Here is a 12419-nt window from a genome sequence, read left to right as displayed (position 1 = left end):
TGATGGTCATTTATGGCACTAAAATCTATAAGACATTTACAGAGGAAGATACTGATTAGCTAGATGCAGAGTGGCAATGTACTCAGGGTTTCACCAAAAAATATCATTATGGAGCTTTAAGGAAAAATAAATCTGCATTAGTAATGTTGCATTCATTCTCCATGCATCCCAACAAACATCCTGCATACATATCTGATGAAAGGAAAGAAGAAATTTCAGGTGCGATGTCCTTAAAACTATGCTTAAATACTTATCTACATATGAAAAAATAACATAAAAATATAGTGGATGTATTTTTGAAGAAAAAATTCTGGGGAACAAGAGACGCTATAAATAAAAATGCAAGAATTTACAGAGGACAAGAGAGTAGGGTCTCAAGAAAAAAAAGGATTGGCACTATTTTATAAAAGTGTACCTACATTATATGTATTATGCAAGTTCCTAAGGTTTTTTTAACTCATCAGTGAAAAGAATTACATTTGTGATATGAAGAGCAACGCTGCTTAAAAGATAAAGTGTGTGGGCTGGATTGGTGCATGTAACACTGACTTCCTATAGCCATGGCTTAGGAGAGAATGAAATCTGAAAAACTGCTGCATAAAAAAAATAACTTGAAAAAAATTTTGTTGCAGGGCTTGAAATGAAGTATTAAGTTATACTTTTAGTAACATGCTCATCTCTTACAATCACAGAATGGAGAGCACTTAATGAAGTGTGCTTAATTGCATCACATATATCCTAGACAGAAATACCTTCAAACTTTTCCCATTTCAGGCAGAAAAAAGCTTTTCTTAACTATAAGACTTTGCTTTGAGATCACAGAGGGAATCAGAGTAAGAATAAGAATAAGAAATATCCTTTCATCTTTTACTAGCAAAGCATGCACTGCACACATTTTATTCTGGAGTTAACATGGACTGCCATTAATCAATCATTTTTCTTGAAGTACTCTTAGGGGGAGGGGAGAAAAACCCACATTTAATTGTTAGGGGATACTGTGAAAGCCTGGTCACTAATGGCCAAGAAACACTTTTAATAATGCCAGGCAATTATAAAACATTTTTCAACATCTTATTAATATTATAGATTAAAATACTCAACAATTGCAAAGTACTTTTTATTTGAGCTACTATTATAGTTAGATAGATATTACATAAGTATTATCTAGATAAATTCTATTACAAATAGATAAATACTATCCAGACTATTCTGTCACTAACCCTGAGGTAATCAATCTTTCAGGATACCAAACACTGACTCTAACTAATCCTGCACTGTCCTTCTTTCTGTGTACCAGCCTAAGAGAAAGGCTGATTCCTCTCCAGCTGCTCAGATATTTACAGTGCTATTAGCAGTCTGCTTTAAATAAAAGCAGCATCACCTCAATATGCAGTTCTTGCATGACCAAGATATGAGGGAAAGAAAAGCCAGTTTCAGATATTCCCCCCAAATCTTCACTGCACAGTCCATTATAGCTGATAATCTGGAACCAACACAAAATTTCAACCACAATGTTGTTATGCTTTGGCTCTGTCAGCCAAGACAAAAGGTTTCCTGCCCTTCTTCCCTTACCTGAATGTTTTACTTTTATGTCTCAGCCACTCCCCACTTCCCCGCACTTTCCTGTTCTGCCCCATTCCCTGCAGCCCAGCACTTCCTGGCATCAGTAAAAACATAGAGATTAAAACTGGATCATTTCTGTGACCCAGCCCAGGCAGTGAGACAGGGATTTCCAAAGGAGTGAAGCCTGTCAGAAACCATCCCACTATTCTCTACTGACTCCACCTGGATAATCCAGGAGCGTGGGAAGATCCGAGTCATGCCCACATCAGTGTTTCCACAAGTACTGTCATGTCTCCTCATTATTCAGGGGAAACAAGAACAAAAAACAGGGTGAGGAAAACAATTCCATATGCTGAGTTAAGACCATGCTTTTGCGGGAAAGAATAAAGCTCTGAATAATTTCAAGCACCCATTCATATGTTGCTCTGTGGGACATTGTTTTCCTCTACTGTAGCAATTGAATTCTTGTATGTAAGAAATCACCTGAGCACCACATCTGCATGGATTCAGTAGGAATATTTGCAAAATACAGAAAATAAAGAGGCTTTTGTCACAACTTTTTGCACATTGGCATTATGTTTATTTAAAAGCAAACAAAAGACCTTGAGATTACTTGGTCAAAATTGCATTTCTGTTTGATGTTTTGGGAACTGACTGCTTCAGGAGCTCATAAAATGAGATTTTTCTCATGGGGGGCTTCTGGCAAAAGCACTCAATAAATAAACATTTCAATAACAAAAGATGCCCTTTAGGGAATTCCTCACTGTTCATTATGTGTTGGATGAGAACATTTAAACAAAACCAGTAATTATTTGACTGCAAAATATTTTTAAAAGACTTTTTAACAAGAGGTCAACCAGCCTTAAAAAAGGTTCCAAGATGTATAAAATGCACCCTTGACAGGAGCTTTAAGTTGGGTAGATGAGACTGCTTTTCCATGTCAGACCTTCTGAAACCTGGCTAACATTAATGGCAATTGTCTTCAAACTGCTCTAAATACAGGGGCTCACTGAAGTGCACAAATTTCTTTGTAACCTGATGAACTGCAAGTAAACCAATCCCACAGATGAGGGAGGTGCTGAGGGAGCAGAGACATCACTCCTGGCTGGTAACTTACCCCAGCTGGGCAGAAGAGTCAGACATGGAAACCACAATGGCCAGGCTGAAACCTCACCCACATCTGACATCTGCTGCAACCGAGGTTAAAAATGTTAGACAGTATTTTTGTCTATCCCTCCCCAGAGCTGCATGCTACTACAATTAGCTCCAGGTAAATCTGTAGTCATTTTTTCTGACACAAATTAACTTATACTCACTTAAATAAGTGAAGATTGTGAATTTTAGAAGGTATCTGGACTATACAATGTAATTGCACTTATCACTTTTTTTTTTTGGATACAAGTAAGCAGTTCTGGCTTCAAGGCTAATAAATAGTGATTTCTCCCCATACAAAATATGATGTCTGTTGCAATGCCCTGCTAAATTTATAATTCAAACTTTACCAACTAATTACCCCCCCATTGGCTGCCAAAACTTTTGCCTCTTTTTTTTACTTACAATAATATTGCCTTCAGTCATAATAAGGGTTTTTTAACAAAGACATTCAAAACATATTGCAAATTGTCACCCTTATGTGCTGTTGTCTTTTATTCTGTTTACTAGAGATGAAATAATTACAGTGTTTATACCAAAATGACTTGAAGGTTGATTGCTGATTTAATAATATCCCCTCCCCTTGGGTTTATATTTCCCATCTGAAGGTGGGAGGGTGCACAACACAAAGAGAAACAAAGAATATTCTTTGTGTAAGATAGAAGTACTTCCTTTTGTTAATTGTTTTACAACTAACAGCATTCTTATATTTTCCCTGTCAACAAATGAATGATCTGAATAAACAGAGCTGGAGCGTGATCAATATGGCAAGGTCCATATCACTTTCAAGCCGTAGGTTATAATTATATTTATGAATGACAGGATTTAAATCTCCATAAATTATGTACCAAGCTTTTCATGCCTGCTCCTCTCCCTTGTGTGCGTGTACTCCCGTATTTCAGTATCACACCGCATGTTCACTGAGAGATGCAGGCACAGTCTATCATACCCCCTAGTGGAAAAGGATTTGAGAAACAAGTGCCAACATGGCTCTGTGCACTCCTGGAGATGAGACATGGAGCTGATGCCAGACGGAAATGATTTGAGGTGGCATCTCATTTTTAAGATACAGGCAGAGTGCAATTTCTCAAGACTGGGGGAAGATGAGGAGATTAGGATTGGCTATTTCCAACATGAAACATTCCCTTAATGACCCTATTTTATAAAACAGGGCTTGCCTTAATAAAGCTCAGATTTGAAATGAAAGTCACTACTTGTCTATATGTTCATTTCAAAATCCTTTAATCTCTGGAGGTTAAGAAAAGCAATTAGTAACGCTCCAGAGGACTGTGCAAAGCAAATTTTATAGCAGTGAAGGTAATTGTCTCAGGAAACGTTTGGTGGGCTTGAACTAATGACTTGCAATGTGTACACATTTCTATGCCTTCTGTGTTTAGGAATTTGAAGCTTACGTCCATTGTTTATATCGCACTGAAGCCGCCTTTTCACCTTCTCAATTTTGGAAAAATTAAGATGCTCATGCTGCTGGAAATGTTTTATATTTTATATTTAGAGGTATATAAACATACTTATGTCAAATCAAATCCATGGGGAAAAGCACATAATTAGCGGAGGCATTTTTGTACTACAGTATGTTTGTACAACATGATTCACAGAGAAAAAGCAAAGGCAGAAAATTGCAGCTGGACATTGACACATAATACATGAATGGCTTAAGTGTACACTGGCTATTTTGTTCTCCTTACGGTACTCAGAGTAACTGTAAATCAATTGACCCCTTGACTCAAGTTTGACCAACATTTTTGACCAGAACTGTTGACCAGAGTTTATCTTGTGAAGCATTGCATCATGCTGTATTTACATTACACAAGCAGCTACCTGACTGAGCTTCACAGATTTAGGAAAGTTTGCAAAAGATGTGTTGTGCTGACCTGCTACAAAACAACATCCCTGAACTGTTGAGTAGAGAAAAATTGATCATCACTCAGACTTAATACTAAAAAGGCACACATCTCTCACTCTTTAATATCCTTACTGTTCAAAGATTTGCTTCACTTTGCACCTGGACTGCAGAAATATCAATGTGGAGCTGTATGTATTCTCACATTCCTATTGACAGGTTTGTATGCACAGCCAGCGATCAATTAAAAAATCTTTTTCTGATTTAGCAAAATGAGTTTTTCGAGCCCTTCTCAGGAAACACTGAACATGCCCTCTAAAGTGCAGAGTGATGCACAGTGTTCCAGAAAACCCTGCAATACAGCAAATAATATATTATCTATTAATATTTATATCCATCATATACACTAAGTGTGAACAGTTTGCACCATTCTCTGAAGTGCTCCTGCACTAAACACAGCACAGAGAGAGAAAGTTAAAGACTTGTTGTACTGCCATTACACCTGGTGTCTGACAGTGACCGGGTACTAAAGATGGGAAAGCAAAATCCCTGCTAAGGGAAAGACACTAATTGCAGTGCCCACCAGGTAGTGGCTGATTTCCTACCACCACTAGAATTTCATTAGAGAGGTTTTCACCAGGCAGCTGGGAGGCATAACAGGTAGACCACAAAGATTAGAAAGATTGACAGTTTCAGAGCAATCACATCTTGCAGATGTAGCTATATGGAAACAAAACTTATGCCTGGATTTGACGGATGCTGCCCAGATTTACTTCTGCAAGTTACATTCTTCATAAATCAGGTAAGGCCTTGGACACCTCTCCCCCTGACATGATAAGCGCTGAGGAGTGACTGCACAGAGCAGCATTTCAGGGGCAGAGAAGAGCCCACGACAAGGTGCTCAAATAATGAAATGCCTGACACACTACTGTCATTAGAATAATTTCCAGACTGAAGTCACAGAAAAGGGATGACTGGTCCAGAAAGGGATGCTTTCCAATAACAGCAGTCCATGTCTGGCGGGTCCCTGATACCGATACTAAAAGATGAAGCTTTAATTATTTTACATTAATCATTAATTCTGTATTAATCATTTAATCTATATGCATCAAAATTGTGCTAAGTACACTGATCCTAATTTACATTGCAAAAGACGATGAAAGAGTATTTTAAAGATTTTACAACTTGCTTCATCTGAGGTGAAGATTATTTTGCTAAGCCTACAATTTAAATGATTTTAAAAAGAGACAACGCTTAATTTAGAGATTGATGCTACACTCAGTTTGCCCTATTTTTATTCTTCACAAAATGCAACTTTTGATGATTACTCAATATCTATGAATAATTTGCAGAGTTTTAAAATAATTTTTCTATTAATCTGTCACAAACCATGAAACTTGACATTTTCACCACACTGAGTACATGAAAGTTGCCAGCTTTGCCTGCCATGCAAATAAGGTTCTTAATTACAGTATTTAAAAGAACAAACCATACAAGTGCTATAATTTCTTACGGTAAAAAATAAAGTGTTTGGACCCTGCGAGGGTGGGAAAATGGTCTCAAAAAGCTTCTTAAATGTACAGTAATTTTTCTTCCACTCCCCAAGAATTAAGCTAAAGGATAAAATTTATGTAATAAAAAAAAAAAAAGGCATTCTATTTATCTTTCTATTCTCCTTCTTTATACTTTTATATCTACAAACAGCACACATTTTTAATTTTCACCCAGTAAGCCTTCAATGCATTTTACTGGCCTCAGCCCCACTCACCCTCTACACACCTGTGTTGTTAATGGAACTGGCTGAAAGCACATATAAAATTTGTCTGCTGGGGTGACAGTCACCTTTTGCTCCACTTGCACAAGTGTCTTCTAATCCTTAATGAGGAGCATGACTCACACGTTAGGGCTGTTACAGAGGTGCAGGCTCAGAATTCTCAGAGCTTTGAGAGGATCCATGTAGGACACAAATTTCTCACATCAGTGTTAGGCAGCACAACAAAAGACAAAAAAACCCAAACTTTGCTACAGTCTTAGGTCAAAGGGCTACCAAATTCTGAGTGGGCAGCCAGAGCTCTCCTGCTTGTCCTCCTAAGGACCTGTTGGCTTCTCCGTTAGCTCTGAGAACACCAATGAGAAGATTTGTTCTTGAGGCTCCCTTGCCATCTGTGACGTAGTGATATTTCCTTGGCAAAGGAGGCATTGCAAGTGGAATTTATTGGGCTGTTTCTGTTGTACATACAGATGTATATTTTCCTCTGTCTTTATGGCTCTTAAGGAATACAAACCCTTGCACAGGCAGGTTGTAATTCAACTCATTGACCTGTTTATGCAATATTTGCTGGCTAGGTTGTAACAAAAATGCAAAATAATTCTTTATCTTTTTTGGCTGGGTCAACAGGTCTGTAATGCTCATGAAATCCAACCATCCAGGTCACAAAATAAGAGAAAAAAATGCGTGTTTGTACTTCTAGGAGAATCAGGTAGCCAAGTGCAGGAGGATCAAGACAAACATAGACATATAATAAATATTATATTTCTTCTAAGAAATTAGTCTTTCAAACAAATCCCTACATGAAAATCTTTTTTAATTTCTAATATTCTAAAATTCTATTTGTGGATGAAGTTCAAGAGTGAGAATCACAGTTCTCTGTTTCTATTCTCATATCTGTCATCAAGTTCTTCTACCATTTTAGGGAAAATGAAGCAAACTGCTTTGGGTTTCAATCTACCCATCTGTAGAATGGAAATTATTACCTGTTAATAATATGTGAAGATTTATATAAATTAAATGCAATGGTACACACTCAATGACTGACTTGAAAGAAAGGAGTATATCCTCCCTACCCCATAATGTTATGAACTTTGATTTTATTAAAAAAGGAATATGATAGCATTCTCAGTCACGCAGGGAGATGAATAGTAGAGAAACATGAATTCAAAAAAAGACAGACTTCAGAAGTATCGGTTAAAACCTTCTCCTGAGCAGGGACCTAGGAGTTCTTGGAAATGCACCAATAATACTGGATTTATACTACTTTTGATTACCAAGGTGCAAATCCTCTGTTTTATTGAGATGAAATGTTGCAATGGAAAGCCAAGCACCATACATTTTATTTGTAAGAATCTCCTTAGATTTTTATGGTTTTTCTCTTCTGTAACCCAGAATTCATAAAATGCTGCAGGCCAAAATCTTTCCTGTTATTTTAAAGATGTTTATATTTTTTCTAACAGGAAAGTTACAGTGGAGAAGGAAAAATTATCTTGGTTATATGCACATTCATTTAAGAAAAGAACACAAAATGTATTATACCTCAGGGGGAAAAGCCACAAGACTAATGTAATGCTAAGGCTGAGAAATCACTCATTTTTAAGTAAGGAAATGCATAGTTTAAATTTTAACCTTTTTTTTTTTTTCCCCTTATCATCATTCCTCTAAAAAGTGATGCATCTTTATATTATAAATTAGTTGTCAAATAATACAATATGTACCAGAAAATACAATGTAATTTCTTATAAATGCCTGCATGCGATGAGTTTCAGCAATACATTTTTCACATAATTTGTTTCCCAGACTCATTAAATCTGTGGGAGAAGTCAAGTTTGAATAAAAGGGGTTCCATTATTTCTGAGATATGCTTTTATAACACTTTAAACAAGATTATGTCAAATAACCACAGTTATTTTTTTGCTATTTAAAATCAGAAAGAAGATGACAAATACTGCTCAACTTTCTTGAAAGGTCTATCTTTTTATTGAGACTAAACATGGTATAGTTCAAATTGAAATACAAATCTTGATTATTTATGAACAATAAATGGAGTGGAAATAAAAAAATATATCTATTTCTTGTTAATATTACAGCACCTTAAGGAGAGCGGGATGAGTTAAAGAACATTCCTCTCAGTAAATATAAATGACATAGACAGCAAAACCCAGAATCTGACAAAACTGGAAAAAACCCAAACTTTGCAAGAATATTAATACACAGATGTTCAACATACAGAACAAGAAAAGATTAATCACACCAAATCAAAGAGAATGGAATCATGGAGAATCTGCACAATGGAGGGAACTTTTCAAATGCAAACATAACGAGACCCTGTGTGCTACCTGTCCTACCACTGCTCAGTGGGTAAATAACCCTCCCTCACACTGTCCTGCCTCTCAATAAATCCTCCAGTTGTTTACATTTAGAACATACATACACCACATGTCATAACCCATCAGCACAATGGAGTGAAAATACCAAGTACTGTTCCAGTGTTTAGGTTCTGGATGACTGAATGTGATTAACTGGTTGATTGAATTTTGCAGGTGTTATAAAAATAACATGACAAACAATGAACAAAACCTTTAGTGCATGATTGGGACACTACAGCCGATGCACATGTTTATAAAGGGTGAGGCTGGGAGATCCACTCACCACTCTGCCTGCCCAACACTTCCAATTTGAAAGTGTTTTAAGCTTCTCCAAACTTTCACCACATGGTTTGATTTTCAGATATCTTCCTCAGTTCAAGTCTGGGATGGTTGGCTGCCTTTTCAAATTGTATTTATTCCAGCCCAACCGCTCCAGCTCTTCCTAAGAGCAGAGATAATGACAGGCAGTGTTTGGTTGTGTAAGGTCTATTCTTTGAAAAGGAGGTGCAAAAAGTCTCTAACCCCAGTACTTGGAAACAAGAGATTTTAAGTACAAAAAGAATATGCTTGTAACTGCCCTCATAGTAACCCTTCCAAATTCAAGCTTTTGTTACAATCACTTTTTACACAAAACTATTAAAAAAACATGATTAACACTATGGATATGCTACTATATAACAGGAAAAATCAATCTTACTTCAAATACAGAAATGCAGCCCTTCTTTTAAAACTATTTTTCAGTAGGATCCTTGAAATACAAAGATGAATGGTGGTCAAGTAGTAGAGAAGACCAATATTTTCAAGGGCCTTAATCTCAATTTTATCAGACTTTAGGAAGCATGTTGCAAATGAAGTGTGGAATAACAAATATTTAAAGGTCTTACTGTTACTTTAAATTCTACTGGAATCATCCACTGCAGACTTAGACTCAGTCTCAGTTCATTTGAGGAAATTAATTTCAGGAATTTATTAATTTGTTTGTTTATGTTAAAGGCCAAATACCAGTGTCTGAATGGAGAGCTGACTTCTGGGGCTGCAGAATGCTCAGGTAATTGATTGCTCAGCAGATTGAAGCCAATGGGATCCTCTGTCTCAGTCAGGGAAGTTCATTTTACGAGAGGCTGAGTAAGTGTTGCGGTGAGACATCACACTGGGCACCTCGTAGTGGTAAATGCTTTGACCCCAATCTTTTCATGCATAACGCCAGCTCTGGATGGTCCTCATAAAACCCCATCTCTCATATGAGTTAAATATATCAATTCATGTTTGCCAAGCATTTTGATAGTTTAGTAAAGAGCATGATAGGAAAAAAAAAATCCAAACCGAAATAGAAGGAAATAGGGTTTCTGACCTCAAAGCAGAATTTGAATAAAGTGCAATAAATAAAACCTGAAGTCACACATTGAACAATGAAAATGAAATGAAACATTGAAGAGCTTCTCATTATTAGAGGATTTGTTTTCTGATCATGAAATAAAACAGCTGGCTGTAGAGAAATATATAGATGTGATTCAATATTTCAGAAGTCTATCATAATTACTGTTATTCAAAAGATTAGTCACCTGAACAAAACAAAACAAAAAATGGATGGAGTTCAGTCCAAAGTAATGTTTTTATTTATTCTCATCACCTAAATAAAAGCATTTTCCTTATAAGTTAAGCTTAGTTAAATTTTGAAACTAGTTAATAATTTGAATTTATAGTATTTTCTTTTCAAAATGTCAAACGGCATTGCTGTGTCTGATACAAAATTTGAAAGGTATTTTTCAGCTGAAGTTTCCATATGGTTCCTTTGTATACCTTCAGTTAACCTGAATTTTTCATTTTTCAAATAATAAACTATTTAAGTAAACACTGAATTCATCTGTAGTTCCAGTGTGGGTAGGGAGCACTGTGAGGTGAAAGCTGAACAACCAGCCTGAATCCTGGGTGTTGGAAATTTAGATTCTGAAAGATGAGGGATTTGGTCTCTTAGTTTAGCTTTGGATGCACAGTATAGATACAACAATTCATGATAGAGGAATACTGGTTAAATGAAATGGCTTTGCAATCCAGGATGTTATGTTAGATAATCAGAATCAGTCTTTTCAACTTAAAAAAAATTGTATTTACATAATTCCAAATTTAGCCTAAGTGTCCTGTTCACTCTTAACATTATATGTATAGATTATATGGTTATATAGTGAATTGTTACATTTCAAAACAACAGCAGCAGATGGAGATTAATGTAATTTTATGGAATGAATATAGAGTGGTCTGCTAGAAGTTTTTCCCTGAAAAATTAGGTATGAAAATGGAAATGCTGGTGAAGTTAGCACATCTGAAAGTTCAGTTCTTTGAGTACTGAGTTTTGGTGCATTAGAAGGTAAAAATGAGGAAACTGCCATTGAGATAAATGGGTGGAGGAAGCTAAAGGAGAACAATATGGAGAAAAAAGAGACACCTAGAGTGAAAGATCTTCAGTGGCAATAGAGAAAATCATATCAATCTAGAGAGAATGTAATATTCAGCTGAAAATCTCACTCTTAACTGGAGGTGGAAGAATGATAGGATATAAGGCCTGAAATCCTATGAAATCAGAATAATCTGTTTTCTTTTCATACAAAGGTATTCACCTAAAGTCAGAGCTGAAACTCCCCCTGTACAATGTTGGCAGTAATACCCCAAATGTGAGAGCAATAAATACAAATTCAAAAATTATTTGTATTCTCATCAGAAACCAGTTAAATCATATATGCTCTACTCAATGATTTTGACTTTTAATTCTGTGTCTTTTCCATTGCTTTCACAGTTGAGCTGAGAGCTTTTGATATTTGGATGCTTCTTGATAGTCTCATATTGTGAATAACCCAATTACATGAAGAGGGCCAATGTTGGAGACTGCTAAGTCATATTAAAAAAAAAAAAAAAAAAAAAATACAAACTCTTCTAAACATTAGTACAAATCTGACTTCAGTCCCCGATACCAGTCCAACAATCAATCACCAGGGGCATTGGACACCCATAATTAGATTATAAAATCATAACTATAGCAATTTTACGTCTGCTTGCATAATTACATCAGCATGCTAATATCCTTTTAATGGTCTCTAATGATGTAATAAGAAATAATGGAATTTATTTGACAGCTACATAACCATTAACAAAACATATTAAGCATAACTATTACTTCCATAAAGATTCAGGCTGTATCCAGAAGTGACAACTAACAAGTTGGATTTTTTTTCAATATTGAAATACTTCTAAGTCTGAATTCCCTAAATCTATTCCCACTCATCTGCTTCACAGGGTGAGCAAAGTTTATGTCAATGCAAACTTGATGACAAATCAGCTGTAGAAATGGACTGGATGCTCTGGAAGCCAAGCCTGAGGATATCCTATGAACTGAAGCCTATCAGTTAAAGTTGTCAGGATGGTGAAAAACAGAAGATAAAATAAGCTGATTACTACCAAACACCAGCTAATCAAAAGCTAACACAGGGTGTTGGTAGGAATCCATGGCAAAAGCAATTGTCCACTTACTTAACTCAAAAGCACAGGGAAAAACTAAAAATATAGGGAAGAATGAAAGATATTTGCAGACAAAACTAAGTAAAGGCAGTAATTTATTAGTGAAGCAGTTCTTTTATATCTTCTTTGGGTTTTTCTTTTTTCCTTTTTTTTTTTTTTTTTTTTTTTTTAAGAGAGAAAAGGACAATAAACT

At 35.9% G+C, this 12419-nt stretch overlaps 1 protein-coding gene across 1 annotated transcript in view; it reads right to left on the bottom strand.

The window, feature by feature from the left end:
• The window catches only part of PTPRN2 (protein tyrosine phosphatase receptor type N2), a 637318-nt gene that overhangs the window by 351201 nt on the left and 273698 nt on the right, over nt 1-12419 (bottom strand). The window lies entirely within an intron of this gene.

This window comes from Hirundo rustica, chromosome 1 (assembly GCF_015227805.2).
Source record: "Hirundo rustica isolate bHirRus1 chromosome 1, bHirRus1.pri.v3, whole genome shotgun sequence".
In the NCBI taxonomy this organism is placed as follows: domain Eukaryota; kingdom Metazoa; phylum Chordata; class Aves; order Passeriformes; family Hirundinidae; genus Hirundo; species Hirundo rustica.
The sequence above is the reverse complement of the archived record's forward strand: the minus strand, read 5'-3'. Positions and strand labels throughout refer to the sequence as shown.